Source organism: Macrotis lagotis, chromosome 5 (assembly GCF_037893015.1).
Source record: "Macrotis lagotis isolate mMagLag1 chromosome 5, bilby.v1.9.chrom.fasta, whole genome shotgun sequence".
Taxonomy (NCBI): Eukaryota; Metazoa; Chordata; class Mammalia; order Peramelemorphia; family Peramelidae; genus Macrotis; species Macrotis lagotis.
Window position 1 is genome coordinate 258,071,677 of NC_133662.1, and position 16,836 is coordinate 258,088,512.

Consider the following 16,836-nt stretch of genomic DNA (forward strand, 5'->3'; position numbering starts at 1 on the left):
TTGCTAATAAATGTCTGAGTCTAAATTTGAATTTGGAACTTCCTGAGTTCAGGTCTAGTATTCCAACTTCTGGACCACCTAATTGCCATGGGCTTTACTAAATTACGAAAGGGGTCCAGGACAGGCTTATCTTAGAACAAGGTTCCTAGAGTATTGGGTAGAACATAGGATGCTCTGGGATAGATGGTGGTTTGTACTGATGGAGAGAATACCCACATTGAGGAGCTCACAAATCCACTGAAGTAATTCAGTATAAGACAAAAACCCAAGCCTCTTCTCTAATGGTTTCATAATTTTCACTCTGTTGGCTAACTCATTTTAACAGGGGCATCATCTCAGCTTTTAATTCTGCAGCCATTCAGCTTATCAATCAAAGCTAACTTCAGTGATATTTTTTTAATTAACGACTAAAACAAATCAGTGTTCCATTGAGATCGTTTTATCTTTTTCCCCTTCTAAATGGAAGGCTTATCTAGAAGTTGTTTTAACTTCAAAGGAACAGTTCATAATACTAAATGGCTGTGTAGTGTTTTATCAAGTGAAGCAACATTGTTGTTTTCATTCTGCTGTTTCCTAGTATCAACTTGAAAACACACTGATGTGGTCCAGAGAGCCTGTAGGAAGTACGATTTCTCCTTTCTGCCACCATATTGTTCAGAAAAGCGCATGCCTTTTTCAACAACAGGTATGAGAACCCTGGCTGAATTGTTTTACTTAGATAATAGACTACCCTAGTGACTGCTATGTCACTAGGCGAATTAGTTGCCAGAGATTTATAAGATATTTTGAAGTTATTAAATATATATCACATAGTGATCTATTTTCAAGTTCTAAGTATGATCCCTGTAATCAATTAAGTTTGTTTTCTGAGGACTAGTCCAGCCAAGAATGGAGAGGTTTATTGCTTAATGATGAATTCTTTGGCTGTGGCAATCCATGGAACAAGTTTATGAGTATTTGATGGATTTATAGTCATCGTATCTTAGAATCTATGTATATGAAGGGTCATGTGTACGTTAAATTTTAGATTATGGAAATCAGAGAGGAAAAATCCAAAAATTGACGTAAATTTTTCCCTCCCACCTTCTAGGAATATCAGCTTTGCTCACCATAAAGTACAATTTACTGTTTCATCTATGACAACCATTTTTACTTAGTTATAGGATTTGAAAGACAGTTCCACCCCTACTATCCACAGAGATGGCTATGATGTCAACAGAGGTGCAGGTATAGTACTGAAGAAAAGACAAAGCTGTCATAGTAAATTTGGGACATGCTGTGTTTTGGTACCCTTCCTTTTATCATGAAGGCAAATAGGTTGATTTCTAAGAGCCAGTGGAAAGGAGATGGCCGATGCTCAATTTGCTTCAGCACAGATGAGGCGGATTATTATCTAGTTTTACAGTGGGGATGGTCACAAGACAGAGTGACCTGTGGAATTCATCACTTAAGGTTTGGGCATTTTTCCTTTAATATTCACTTGTGCAAATTAACTTGCAACATTCTAGCCTGTAGTGCTCATGCTCATGGTCCATATTTCTATACATAGTCTGGTAATAAGAAGCCTTTACCAATTGTTGTTATCAATTGATCAGAATTCCCTCAGAGCTGTGAGCTTCTCAAATGATCTATATTCTATATAATGTTAGGCTGTGCTTGCTCACATAGTTATCTGACCAGTTAGAGAAGGCCTACTTCTGATATACCCTGTAGTGGAAAGATCAAGATAATACAGTATTTTATCCCATTGGATGTGGGATGACTTGTGACTAGTGAGTGAGTTTTTGGCTAAATCTAGCATTTAACTACCATTTTAAACTATCATATTGGATCTACCTAATCTATTTGTAATTCTAATATCCTTCTTCCATTCATCTCTTCTGTGCTTGAAGCACTTGGAAAAGAGTTGGTTTCAGCATGACTGCATGAATGGATAGACCAACTCTGGCCTCTCTTCTCCATCTCCTCCAGGCTGTCCATTTTGGAGTGGGGTTTAAGATCTCCACTTCATTGGTTTTCAGCCCTTATTTTGTTTTCTTAAAATTTTAAGATTACTTATATGGTTCCTTTTTGCAAGACCTATCCCTTCTAATAAAGATTAAAAAAGAAAGAAAAAGTCGGATTACCTGCAGGTTATCAACCTCTGCAAAGAAGATGGAGCAGCCTTCTCATTGCTCTTCTCTGAAAATAAGCTTGGCATTCCATTTGAGCTGTTTTATTGTCCTTTCTGTTTCCATTATTGCTGGGTTCCCTTTTTCACCTAAAAGTCTCCTCATCTTTCCCTGAATTCTTCATATTTAGAATTCCTTAAGGTTCAGTAATATTCTGCCGTTACATATACCACAATTGATTTAGATTAATCCCAATGGGTGGGCATCCATTTTGTTTTCACTTCTTTGTCACCCCTAAAAGTAGGACTTCTTGCCTTTCTGATCTTCACCATCTCCTTGGGGCTCTCCCTTGCTGGGGATCTCTGGGTCAGAGGCTCTGGAGGTTTTAGCCAGTGCCTTCCACAATGGATGGGTTATCTTGGCTCATCCTATAAACTCGAACTTGGATTATTCTTATCTTTTGTCATCTTTGCCATTTTTTCAACAAAAAAAAATTTAGAAAGCCTTCATTGAGAATCTCCTTTGTGGAAGGTATCGGACTTGGTGCTGGAGATACAAAGACACATGGAATAAAACACTAATAGAAGGTCAGAATGACCACTGTTAAGGAACGTGGCATTCAATGTCAGGCAGACCCTATGTGCTGGGCTTCTCTGGCCCTGAAGGAGCTGCCAAGGGGAAGAGTTGGGGCAGACAACTGGGCTGGCCTTAGTAGTCCAGGAACTTGATAGAGGACATGGAGAGAGAGAGAGAGAGAGAGAGAGAGAGAGAGAGAGAGAGAGAGAGAGAGAGAACAATTGAGAGAGAACAGGAAGGAGAAGAAGAGAAGGGAGAAAGTGAGAAGAGCAGGGGGGGACAGTGGGAAGGGAGAGACAGAAGAGAAGAGGAGGGGCGGCTAGGTGGCACAGTGGATAGAGCACAGACCCTGGAGTCAGGAGTACCTGGGTTCAAATCTGGTCTCAGACACTTAAAAATTACCTAGCTGTGTGGCCTTGGGCAAGCCACTTAACCCCATTGCTTTGCAGGAAAAAAAAAAAAGTAAGTGAAGAGAAGATAAGTAGAGGAGAAAAGAGAAGTGCTTGGGTGTGAAATCCAGGCTCCAGAACTCTCCTCTCTGTTGTATGGGGGAGAACATGCAGGCCCCAAGGAGATCTACCAAGACTGCCATTCACAGTTTATACAGTGACCCTTCCCACTTCCATTTTGACCTCTTCTCTGGAAACGTGTACATGTGTGTGCACACGTGTGTGAGGATTTTCTTCTAAGACTTACATTGTGTGTATGTGAATTTATGTGATTTTCTTCTAAGACAGTGTGTGTGTGTGTGTGTGTGTGTGTGTGTGTGTGTGTGTGTGTGTGTGATTTTCTTCTAAGACTTAGACTGTTTGAAAGACTGCCTTGTGGCAGTATCCAGTTGGATTGCCGGAGGAGGTCAAATGAAGCTGCTTCCTGGGTTTGTCCTGCTTTTCAAATTCACTAACATGCTTCTGAGAAGCAGGTAGACTTTGGAGCACGTGGGGGCACGATGAGAAAATAGCTTTAAGCTTTTGTATCCAACGAAAAGAACCAACTTCAGACCCAGATTATGCCCTGTCCCATATCCCCTGCCCAAGGAAGGAGAACTGAGGACACATTCCACGACAACAAAAATACCTTTAACTCTTTTTTTCCTTTACTACTGAGACCTGTGATCCCTGAGAGGAGGGTGGGCAGGAGTCTGGGGACGGGAGGGCCTGGGCTGGACTCCGCTGAGCCAGTGGGGTCTGTGACTCTGCTGCAGAGGGCAATCCCGAGGGGGGGGGACTTCTGTTTTAGATTACCAGGAGGATTTCTTATGCTAGAAAGTCAATATTTACCTTGGCTTTAACTCGGTGACTATTTACTTCTCAGTTCACTGAATCTTGATGCTGACTTCAGCAAAAGCTAATCTCTGTTTCTTTTGTCTACCAAAGAGGATGCTTTTCTTATCAGCTAGAAAGTCTCCGGACCCATTGGCCAGCACCAGACAAATCCAAACAAAGAGGCCCAGAGATAAGCAATTATCACTGAGACTAGGGCTCCTGGAGAGTTGGCATTTTTTTTCTCAACTGATAGACTTTCTAGTTGAAAGGATCTTTTTGTCAAAACCCTTTCAAATCCTCCCTGTGTCCACATCCCTTTTTTACTCCAACATGAAGACCTGGGTTTGTCGGATGCACGTTATTTTTCTTGGTTTGCTAAGAAGGAAACTGAGGCTCAAAGAGGAATAAGTGATTTGTTAAAAGTGATTTGTTAAAAGACAGGGGGCTGCTAAGCAGTGGATGGAGTCAGGAGGACCAGGGTTCAGATCTGACCTCAAACACTTAATAATTGCCTAGCTGTGTGACCTTGGGCAAGTCATTTAACCCCACTGCCTTAAATAAAAGAAATAAACGTGGTGAGTGAGAAGTCCCGAACTTCCATTTAGTGTTCTAATCCCCAAGCCATTCTTTCCATTGGTTGCTTGTAGTGATTTTAGATTAGGCTTTAATGAAGTGAAAACCTTAGTGTGATTGCAGCCAGGAGTTTCTGTGGGAAACTAGGGGACAATCACAGGGTCTGACTCTGTCTGGGTGTAGTTTTAGTGATAAAACGGGAGTTTGGGAGGGTGGCTGTGCCTTTGTTCTGCCAGCCTCCTGGGGTCCACTTCAGGGCCAGTTTGAAAAAAAGTGGTCCAGCAAGAAGGGGGCTTTCTGTCCTCAAGTATAGGGAACAGGGTGGTGGGGGGAACTTGGGGCCACTGTCTTTGTGCCAACCTCTTTTCTTCAACTGCTCTGTTCCTTTGGCTTAGGTAGAATGGATGGCATAGAAAAAAGGCCAGGATGGTAAGTAAACTTCTGTTCCTTTGCTGGTTGTTGCACTTCTCAGAGAGCAGGTCTTCCTAGGCAAACAAAGCAAGGGCACATGGAAACCCGAAGTTCTCCAAATTTACTTCAGGAGAATCAGTTCCTGGTTTATTGGGGCTTGGCCAAAGCCAGAAGGGGCAAAGTTCAGATGTACCTTGGGATGCCCCCCATGATGGCTAATGGATCTGGAGAATCTCTTGAGCCTTCAAAGATGGGAGCCCTATTGCTAGTTCAGTTTTTTATTGAGACTATGTGCTCGGTTATGTGCTCACATGCATGGTCAGATACAGAATTGAATACGATGAAATAAGACAGATCTTGCCTTTTCTGGTTCTATTTTTAAAATACTTTTAAAAATATTTTTAAAATGGGGATTGAAAATGTTTGGAGAAGGAGAGGATAGACTCCAGCAGAGCTGAGCACCAGTCCTTGGAGACGAGAGGACCTGGCTTCTGTCACTGCCTGGGAGACCTTGGACTAGTCACAGACTCTGTGGGCATAAAGCTTTTCCTCATCTTTCTATAGCAAAGAGCCCAAGTAGAGTGGAGACTTTTGTTGCTCCCGGTTTTGGTTTCTGCAAGGCGGTGGGGTTAAGTGACTGGCCTAAGGTCACACGGCTAGGCAATTAAGTGGCTGAGGCTGGAGTGGAACTCGGAGCCTCGGTGAGGGGGGGTGGCCCACACAGGAAGGGAGGTGCGCTGGTACAAAGGCCGAGACCCCCGACTTTTCTAGAAGGGGACCTCCAGTCCTTCCAGAAGGGGGGGGGGGGGTGCAAGTTGTACTGTCCTTGGAGGCTCGGGAGCGGCCTCGGGGGGAACAGGAGAAACCCCGGGTTCTGTGCCCGCGGTTCGGGCCTCACAGGGCACGCGGGGCTAGTCCGGGGGGCCGCGGGGCCGAGATCTCCCCCGCCTGGGGGGCGGCCGAGGAGGGGCCAGACGGGCCCCCCCGCCGTGGCCGAGACCCTTCGGCTTGGTCCCCGCCGCCCCCGAGTCTGGCGAGGGCCCCCCCCCCCCGGGCCTCAGTTTCCCTCCCTGGCGGAGCTCGGGCCGCCCGGCTCCTGTGGGCGGGGGCCAAGTCGGGGGGCGCCCCGCCCCGCCCCCCGGGGCCCCGCCCCCGCGCGCGGCGCCGGGCCTCCGAGGGTTAACGGAGAAGCCCCACGCCCCCTTGACGGCCGGAGCGCAGCCCCCCTCCCCGAATTTGAAAAGGCGGCTCCGGGGCCGCAGCGCCCAGAGCGCCCGGAGCGCCCAGCCGCGAGCCCGGCCGCGCCTCGGACCCCGGGCCCCGGCGGCGCCATGCGGCTGCTGCTGCTGCTGCCCTGGGCCTGCTGCCTGTGCGGCGGCGGCCTGGCCACCGGCTTCCTCTACCCGTACCCGGCCGCCGGCCCGCAGCCGCCCCCGGCCCCGGGCGGAGCCTACGCCAGCCGCCGGTGAGTGGGGCCCGGGCCCGGGGCCGGCCCTGCGGGGGGAAACTGAGGCCGGGCTCTCGGAGCTGCGGCTGTGAGCAAGGGCCCGGGGGCCGGGGGCCCGGGCCGGGGGCGGGGGCGGGGGCAGGGCCGGGCCGGGCCGGGGGCAGAGCCGGGCCGGGGCCGGGGGCAGGGCCGGGGCCGGCCCTGCGGGGGGAAACTGAGGCCGGGCTCTCGGAGCTGCGGCTGTGAGCAAGGGCCCGGGGGCCGGGGGCCGGGGCCGGGGGCGGGGGCGGGGGCGGGGGCAGGGCCGGGGCAGAGCCGGGGCCGGGCCGGGGCAGAGCCGGGCCGGGGCCGGGGCAGAGCCGGGCCAGAGCCGGGCCGGGCCGGCCTCCCTGCGCCGCCGCGCTGCTCCGTGGCCGCCAGGGGGCGCGCGCGGCCGGAGGCAGGAGCCGGCGAGGTCGGGGTGATGCCCGCGGGGCACAGGGACCCCCACGAGGGGGCGGGGGAGGGGCGGCCTCGGGGCCCCCGCGGGGCAGGTTCCGGGGGGCGCCGCCCCGCCTTCTGCAGCAGCCCCCCACAACCAGGCAGACTGAATCCTCTGCCGAAGGGTTTTCCATGAACAGCCCACGGAGGGGCTGGCGCCGCGGCCGGGGCCCGGCCCTGGCGTCGGGGGCCCCGAGTTCAAATCCAAGCGCAGCCGCTGGAGCGCGGCCGGCCGGCCCCGGACAGGCCCCAGTTGAGGGGCTGGGAGCCGCCAGGGCCCGGGGGGGGGCTCGGCCCGGCTTTGCCCTCGCGGCTCCCTGGGAGCCGGGCAGTGACCGGCCCTGGTTTCTGGCGGCGCCTCCCCGACACTTGACTGGTTTCACCCCTCCTGCCCATCCCAAGGGCATGGGAGGGTCTTGGACCCTCTGGGGACGCCCCAGGTCTCAGGGGGCGAAGCAGGCTCGCCCCCCCCGAGGTGAGAGCTGGGGCTCCAGGGCCCGCCTGGGAGGAGCTCTGGCCACGGGCTCCTCGCCCGGCCGAGGCCACTCCTGGCGCAGCCGGGCACGATGGGCACAGCGTGCTGCACAGGAGGCCAGAGCCCGGGCGGCGGCCGGGGGCACCCTCACACCGATGCAGGGACGGAGGCGTGTGAGCCCAGAGAGGGAGCGGGCACAGCCCCTTCAGGCTGGAGCCCGGTGCCCGGCCGCCCGCCCGACGCCTGTCCTGGGCCCGGACCGCAGGCCGCAGGGACTCGCTACTTTGTGGCACTCTCCGGGGCAGCGTTTTGAGCAGCTTTGAAAGGCCCCAGGCTTCCCAGGACTTGACCTAGGCCTGAGATGGGGGGGGCGGGGAGAAGGACTATTTCTTGCAGAAGTCTTAGGAAATCCCTGATACAGCAGTTTCCAGATCGCAGGGCTTTCCCTGCACCCTCTTTCTGTTACTTTAAACTCCATTCCCAGAGTCACCGTTCTCTAGGCAAGGAAGACTATAGAGACGTGAGACTCGCCCGTGCCAAACCAGCCCGACGCTTCATTAAAGACTACAGAAAATCTGATCTATTTGGTGTGAGTTGGAGGCCGTCCAACTGGGCCCAGAGGAGGAAGGGAGCCAGCAACACTCACCGTAACCGGGTTTTTGAGACTGTTAGTGCAAAGTGTCTGGGGAATTTTGTGAACTATGATATGGAAATGTGGACCCTTCATTCAGTTCTCATCTTTGCATATTTAGGAAAACCTTCCCAGCCCAATTTTCTTTCTCACCTCCCTGAAACCAAATATGAGAAGTTTCTCTTTGGGGGCCCTTAAAGAGACCACCTTGGAACAAGCCAGGGTGAATCTGCATTAACATAAGTAATGCTCAAAATGAGAAGTTTATAGAACATAATACTTTCTTTGTTCATATGAGCATCCATCATGAGGCAAAATACTTAGGGTAGGGATGGAGAAAAGCTCTTGGGCTCTTTCCCTTTGCCTTGTTCTTAATGTGTCCAAGGTCATTTAAATCGCCCAGCTCACTTTCAGGGAACAAATAGTCAGTGAGCAGCTCCTGTATAGTGAACCCTGTAATGAATACAGACATAATGTTCTTGGCCTCTTAACCATCAAGGAAGTCGGACACAATATACTCATTTTTACAAAGAGATCAATTGACACATTTATTGAATACCTACTGTATGCTAGCTCCCGGGGGAACAAGTACATGGAATTGCAATTGCTACTTGAGAAACTTCTACTGCAATGGGGATACCATCCATTGTCTTCTGTACAGGGCAAAGTCCAGATAAGATTCTGAAGACTGAGATATGGGGGTGATTAATAGAAGCTTTTTGGGAGAAGTTCCCTTGGGGCCTAGAATTTTTTCCATAGACCTTTTCAGTGAACTAGTCTAAGACCCACCTGATACATCCGAAGGAAGCACACCATCACTGTCTCATGCCCTCTGCCAGTTCATTGTGCTTTTAAAGAATTTCCTTTTATAATAACACTTGCTGTTTGCTGATATGAACTCTGTGCCTAAAGATGGAAAGTCAAGAATTTTAACTCTATTGAAAATGCCAGTCCCATTTATCTGCAGTCTCTTCTTTCCCTCTGCTCTGACTTGAGCCTGGGCTCTTTGAGACCTCTTCTTGTCTCCAAACTTACTTCTATATAACCCGTCCTCCCCTCTCCATGTTTCCAAGCTCCTTTTTGTATAACCCATTCTCTCCTCTCTGAGTTGACCTTGCTAAGGCTAATCCCTGAATTTTTTTTTTTATTTAGGTCTTTGTAAGGCAATGGGGTTAAGTGACTTGCCCAAGGTCACACGACTAGGTGTCTGAGGCCAAATTTGAACTCAAATTTGGCTGGTGCTCTATTCACTGCGCCACCTAGCTGCCCCTGAACTTAGGCTCTTGTACCAGTTCTTTTTCTTTCCTGAATCTTCCTCTATCAGTTGTTCCTTCTTCCTTTCTCCCTCCGTCACTCTCCCCTCCTCCTTTTCTTCCTTTTCATTTCTTCCCTTTCCCTTTCCCAAACAAGGATAGATCTCCAAACAAACGCCAGACTCCCAAACAACCTACTTTCTCCTTTGACTCCACATACTCTGGAATGTTTGTCCTCTCTCCCTTCTCCCCCTCAGTGATAAGTTTCTAGAAAGATGAGTTTTCCGAATATGCTTGTTGACAACTTACTCCCTTCACGCCTTGCGGCCTGGCTTTGTTTCCAGGGATTCTAGTGATGCTGCTCTTGAGAAGGTTATCATTCAGCCTACTAACTGAACTGATCTTTTCTTAGTGCTTGACTAACTGACTTTTCTGCAACATTTGAAACTACTGACTAGCTCTCTCTCCATACTCTCTACCCATTCCCTGGGCTCCACTGCTTTGTCTTCCTCCTCCTGCACATTAAACATGGATGTTTGGTGTGAGGGTTGTCCAATCCTTTTTAGGATGCTTGTCTCCCTTTGATATCTACGTTTCACCCAATTCTCATCTGTGGCCTCAAGAAGCGATGCTCAGTCGGTAAAACTGTCTCAGCAAATGGGCTGAATAGGTTGAGGGTCCTTGGAAGATGTTTCAGCTGTCATTGATATGGGGGATGTCTACTCCAAGCACGTGAAGACTTCCCCCAGTGGAATGGACAGATGAGAAGAGTTTGTTTCAATGACCCTGAGGCAGTTGAAGCAGGAAATGTAGAGCACTTAGAGTTTGGTCAGACATCAGAGTCACCCATTGCATCACGGCCTTCACTAAGATATCTTGACTTTTGTCCTGTCATTGTACTACAATAACTCTGGAAGAGAGAGACTGATGACTTTGTGCAATTTTGCCTCAGTTAAATCCAATTCATGCACAAGTCAGTACATCACCCATGATGTCATTGATCCTCTCTGAAAATGAAGGATGAGCAACGAATAAAAAAGATTTTTCCATTTCAGAATTTAATGTTCCTTTCATGCCTTATATCAAACATTCTTTTTTCCCCTTTGTGCACTTTGTTCCGGCCAAAATGAACCGCAAAGCTATCTCCTTCCTTCTTCCTTGTTCTGTACTCTCTTATCTCCATATGTTTGTGTCTGTCTTCCATGCCTAAAATGTGCTCATTTCCACCTCTTGAAATATCCTCATTCTTTAAGATACAAATCAAATGCCTCCTCCATGAATTATTCCCATGAAGATGATTCTTTTGTTTGATGGGTTGCTGCTGTAGTAAAGAATTAACTAGTAGCTAGCCTAGTATATGCTCTCCAGTGAAATAGGATCTGCCAGAACTGAAATTTTCTTCTTTTTTTTTAAATAGTACTCTATTTTTTTTCCAGTCATGTGTAAAGAAAATTTTTAACATTGATTTTTATAAAATTTTGAGTTCCAAATTTCCCCCTTTCTTAAAATGCAAGTGTTTGGTATAGGTTATGGTGTGAACAATCATATAAAATTATTGTCATATTAGTCATGTTGTAAAAGAAGAAACAGTTCCAAAAGAAAAAAAAAACCCTGAAAAAATAAAGTGAAAGCAGCATGCTTCAATCTTTCTCTGGGTATGAACAGAATTTTTCATCCTGAGACCTTTGGAATTGTCTCGGATCATGGTATTGCTGAGAATAGCTGTCATTCATAATTGATTATTTCCATTTACCACCACAAAAAAGAGCTGCTATAAATAGTCTTCAAATCAGTGCTTCCTCTTTTAAAAAATCTCTTTGGGAGAGTGGTATCAATGAGTATGCCTTTTGGACATAGCTCCAAAGTACTCTCCAGAATGTTGATCAAGAACTGAGATTTTCTTAGAACACTCTGAATTTGTCCTTGCTCTTATAGAATTCCTCATGACTATGTCGTATTGGCCATCTCATAGCTACTCTCAGATGCTAAGCTTTTTGGGGACAGGGATCATTGTAAGTCTCATATGGTGGGGGATACATGGGAGGACTCTACAGATTTGGTGAATTGAATTGTGCCTTCCTTCCTTCTCCCCTGTCTGCCATATGGAGACTCAGCAGAGGATGGTCATGAAATGTGGGTGATGGGCAGAAATGGGAAGACTAGGCTGAAAGCAGGAGGTGGCAGATGGGCCCCACCCTGGGGGATCCAATTTGCATTGTCTGGTCTGTAAGAATGAGAGAAGGTTGGAGGAGGGGAGTGAGATCCAGCCTGGATTTTCCCACCTTCACCTACAGTTTCTTGGTTATGCATTGAGTCTTCTAGCTCCAAGGAGGTTATGCCCTCCAAGGAGGGCACCTATGGCTTGCAGTGATTGAATTTTCATTACCCATCCCCACTCTCAAGGAAGATGATGCTTTCTTTCCTATTTGCCAGTGGTGGTCTGGATCTCTGCCAGTCCCTAACAACATCTGGCATTTTTATCATTCTTTCTCCTTTAGTAGGGCTTATCTGCCTATTGTGCATGCCTTTTTTCCCCATCTACAATGATTTATTTGGCTACAGGACCGCCTCAAGGGCTCATTCATCCCAGGCAGTTCCATTTAAGTTGGGATCCGATCCCATTGGACTGAAGCCTGGGTTGCTTGGCCCTTCTCTATTGTCTCTGTGGCTAGTGATGAAAATGAGAGCAATCTCCCCCCCCCCCCATCTCAAATTCTTCATTCAGATTGAGAGAGTACTTCCCTTTCGGCTACCTATTCCCCACCTGAATTTGGATTACTCCATGTTAACAGAGTTTTACAAGGATATGCTCATAAGTATTAATGTAAACATTCCCAAACTCTGCCAGGACATGTCTTGACTTTGTTTGGGAAGGAAGTTTAGTGACATCATTGAAGGATGCTGTGTCAGCCTTTTGGGGTTCTGCTATTTCTCCCTCTTGGAGCTACTGCCCCGTGGCTGCACCTCAGACCCCATACTTTGGGAGCAGGTTCCTGGGACAGCACCCTGCCTAAGGAGGAGGGGAGGATGGATCAGTCAGGAAATAATGCCTCCCAGTCTAATGGAGAGAGCCCTGGACCTTGGAGTTCTGACCCTACTTCTGGGCTTGGTCATCTTGGTAGCTTTGGCTCTTGCCATGTCTTGGAGCCTCACGTTCTTTATCTGTAAAATAAGATGGTTCTGCCTGATAATGTCCCTTCCCAGATCCTAGAACCATCCTATGGAATAAGTTTCATACAAAATCTCAAAGGCTTCCTAACAAAAAGGAGGGGCGGAAGAGATCAGCAACTGAGGCAAAAGACAAGTTATTTACGGCTAATAATGCATGGAGGATTAGTCTAAACCAAACACACCTGGGGTGGTTCCTCTCCTCCATGAGGCAAAGCAAAAAAGTGTAGTGGAGAATATCTAAACCTTGCTCATTTCTCAAGTTCTTTAAAACAAGAGGAATGAATTCGATTCCTCCTCCACCTCCCAGTTTCCTTTCGCATGGGTGAGTGATTTCATTTGCCACTGGTGCAGCCACAGTCCCTTTCAGGTTCTTGCCAAGTCCTAGTTCTTCTCTCTTGCTGAATTTATTTGCTGAAGAGAACAAGATTCTTATTTTAATATTTCTTAGCTTGTTATCTTTCTCCTGGGACTTTGCTTTCTCATGTCTCTTCTGCAAGAGGGGTCTTAGTTCAAGGTCGGGGAAGGGGGCAGCTTTGCAGGGGGTGGTTTTCAGTACATGCTTGATCAGTGTTTCTTGATGGATTGATGGACCAGAGGAGTCTCCCCAGAGATCAGCTGTAACTGATGAGGAATTTTGAGATAGCATAGTATCAAAACCAACCTCCAATACTTGTTAACAAGTATGACTCTGCTTTCCTCAGTTTCTTCCACTGTAAAATAAGAGTGGCTTACCTCCCAGGGTTATTGTGAGGAGCAGATGATATATTTGTAAAGAACCTGACACCAGTAGGTCCATTAGAAATGCTTACTTCCCTCTCCCCTCTTCTCCTGACTCTAGAGCTGAAGGAATCTTTGAGGCAATCTAGTCCAGTCCTCTCCTTTACAGATGAAGAAACTGAGGCCCAAGGACTTGAAGGGACTTGCCCACAGGAATGAGTGAGAGAGCTGGAATTTGAGAGGAGGGAGAGAGACAGACAGAGATTTAAACTGGTCATTGCTGAAGTTCTCAAAGTTGTTGGTTTTCAGCATGATTGACCATCTTTGCCTCCGATCTAGGAGGAAGTGAAAGCTCCTTGGAGCTGGAGAAGAGGTGGTTTAGGAAGGGGAGGATACTTTGTTATCTTCAACAATCAGCTTCTATATTTTTGCCTTTTTATCCTGTTCTAAAATGCTCCCAAACTTTGAATCTAGTCGTTTTCTTCCCGTGGCTATTTCTCTCTCCTCTGCTCTGAATCCCTTTGTAAAGGTCTCTTTCTCTCCACTTTTATACAGAGGAAATCTCCATTGGCACACCCTAAATCAGTAGACTGTAGAGCCCAAAGAATGGGGACAGCAATAGGGAGGTAGAGAGATAACCAGCAACTCACAGAATCCTAGAAGCTCAGAGTTGAAAGAAATCTTGGAGCCCACCCAGGAGCCTCTCTCAATCACCCGTGGGGCAGCCTGCTCCATTTTGTGTGTATCTGATGGTCAGGACATTTTAATTGATCCACACCTGCCTTTAATTGATCCACACCTCAAAACTTGCTGACTGATTCTGTGAAGGAAGGCATATTCTCACAGAATCTGGAGCTTGGAGGGATTAGCAGAGTCAGGATTCAAACTCAGGACTTCTCCTCCTAGACCCAGGACTCTTGCACTACATCCTATTTTTGTTGTTCAGTTGAGTCTGACTCTTTCTGTCCTCATGTGGGGTTTTCTTGGCAGAGATCTGGGAATGATTTGCTTTTCCTTCTCCAGCTTTTTTTACTGATGAGGAAACTTAGGGAAAGAGGGTGAAGTGACTCCCCACAGCTAGGAAGCATCTGAAGCTGGATTTGAACTCCAGAAGATGACTCTTTCTGACCCCAAGCCAGCACTTTGTGGACAATGGCTACCCCAGCTGACCCACACCCGTTTTTACTGTCTCTGTATTTGAATGAGGAAAATCTGACTAACACAACCAACCAGGGAAAGAAGAATTGAATCCTGCCTCCGGACTGGATTGGTGACAGAAGTGGCTCTGGTCAGTAGAGGCATTGTCCATCTGGGCAAGAGGACAGGTGGCTTGGTCTCAATCCCAAACCTGGGGCTCTTCACAATCCTTGGAAAGTGACTTCTATTCGAGTGGTTGGTGCCGTTGGTCAGGTTTTGGCGTGGTCATGGCTGGGTCTGTGACTGGGGCAGCCAGGTGTGAGGACAGCTGCCTCTGCTGTGGAAAGGGAATCCACCCCGTTACCACACCCCAGAGGGGAATGGCGGAAAGGGAGGCCAGGAGCCGGGCAGGCAGTGGTCTCAGATATCAGCCCCTGGTGACCTCCCCTTGATCCATAGGGAGTTTCCCCCACACCACCAGAGGCCCCCCAGTCCACTCCCTGTTGAAAGAATAAAACTTGGCCTCTGCCAGTGGGGGAAGGACTGTCCCTTAGAGAGCTGGGCATTCCTCCCAAGAGGGGCTTTTACTTTGTAAAATGGGGGAGTTTCCTTTCAGCCAGAGCTGATCCCCTGGTTTGATGGGACAAGTGGGGAATTTGAACCAAATGTTAGTGTTTAATTCCCACGGTTGAGGAAACTTGGAGTAGAAGTGAAGGAGATGTGCCCCAAAGGAAGCGTATGACCCTTTGTGCCACAGTCAGATGAATTCAGAGAGCCAAGCATGCTGAATCAAAAGGGGGGAGCAGAGATTTCGCTTCTCAGGACAAGTAGCCCACAAACTGGCAGAATTGTTTAGGTTCCGGTGACCTGACTGTGGATTACGGCTTTACCACCTGTGGCTGAGCAGTGTTGGGGTCCTCAGACTGATGGTGGACCATTTTTCAGATCCGTCCCAACCTTAGGCCAGAGTCAGACTGTCTGACAATTCTGGCTCCCACATCAGTGAGCCTTCTGGCTCCCAGCTGTCCGGAAGGCCCGGCACCTGCTGCTGCGGGCTCCTGCTGGGAGGGGACTTCAAGTGGCAGATCCAGGGAAAGGAATAGAATGTTTGCTATTGTATGACTGGCAGGCACCAGAGAGCCCTTTTAATAGACTGAATGATTGGCCTGGAAGGCCAAGGGTCTGATGGTGGGGCCCCACGCTGCTGCTTCCAGCCCCATGGGTGACTGGGGCTTCAGCTTTGGGTCATTTTTTTTTGCCAGCAATAATGATGTATACATATATGAGGCTTTAAAATCTGCCCAAGGCTTGCTAGATTTATCAATCAATCAATATTTATTAAGGACCTACTATGTGACAGAAAAGATACTAAGTGCTGGACTAAGAAAAGAGGCAAAGACAGATTCTGCCCTGGAAGAGCTGTTGATCTAATGGGCAAGGCAGTGTGCCAACAGATCTGTAGAAAGGACATAGAGGAAGCAGGTGGATTGGTTCTTGTCCTTGGTTATCTAAGGAGACGAAAACAGCATTGCCATGTGAGTTGGAGCTTGTGCTCCGACTGAGCTGACCAGAGGAGCTCAGGTCCCTCTACCATAGGTCAGACACAAGTGATTAATGAAGGGAAGGCCTGGAATAGAGACTGGTTGGGAAGCCTTTCCATAGAAGGTGCAGTTTTAGTTGGGACTTGAAGACGTCCTGGAGAGGAAGGTCAGAAATCTGAGCAGAGGACAGCCAGAGAAAATGAATGGAGCTGAGAGATGGAGGGTCTTGCTGATGATCAGGAGAGAAGTGGGGGGGGACCTAGAGAGAAGACTATCAGGGAGGAATGATCAGCAGTGTGATAGGCTATAGAGAAGTCAAGGGGAATGAAGACTGAGAAGAGGCCACTGGATTTGGCAAATAGGAGATGAAAGAGGCTTTGGTGGAATAATGGATTGGAAGCCACATTGTAAGGAGTTGAGGAGAGAAATTGAGACTCCTCCTGTTGGCAGCCTTTTTGAGTGTTTGGCTACAAAAGGCCCAAGATATATAGAATGACAGCAGGAGTGGAAGGACCAAGTGATGGGGAAGACACAGGCATTGTTTGTAGGAGTCAGAAATGAGCCAGGGGAGCCAGAGAGATTGAAGCTAAGTGTAAGTGGAGAGGACCAAGAGAGTAGTCTGTTGCAGACTGAATGGAATGGGAATGCTTGTACAGGTAGAGGGGTGGTCCTGGTAAGGAGGAAGGCCATTCACCATCATGTGCCAAGGAAGAGAGGAGGGCAGGAGACATCTGAGGGATCTGAGCTGAGCTAGGGCTGCACAAGGGTCTCTGGAAGGAGGAACCTGACGTGTGTAAGAAAAGGGAATTGTTGCATGCACCGTATTTGGACCCCAGTACCTTGTCCATATAGACCAGGTCTTCATCAATTCTCCTTTATATATTGGTAGCAGTGGTCACATGTTTAGTATGGGTGGGTGTAGGGATTCAAACCTAGGACTTCTTCACTACAAGTCAGGTTCCTCATCTGCCAGACCCCCCTCCCCCCACACTTCTTCAGGGTCTCCTTTTCTCATTTTCCCCCAGAGCAATGATTATTATTTGGATTG

General features: G+C 48.3%; 1 protein-coding gene across 6 annotated transcripts in view; it reads left to right on the top strand.

Annotated features, from left to right (window-relative positions):
* The window catches only part of COL26A1 (collagen type XXVI alpha 1 chain), a 262,250-nt gene that overhangs the window by 15,618 nt on the left and 229,796 nt on the right, over positions 1-16,836 (top strand). For all 6 annotated transcript variants that reach the window (XM_074189516.1, XM_074189522.1, XM_074189521.1 and 3 more), the window contains one exon: positions 578-685. The gene's annotated coding sequence lies outside the window, so the exon portion shown is untranslated. The remainder of the gene's footprint in view (positions 1-577; positions 686-16,836) is intronic.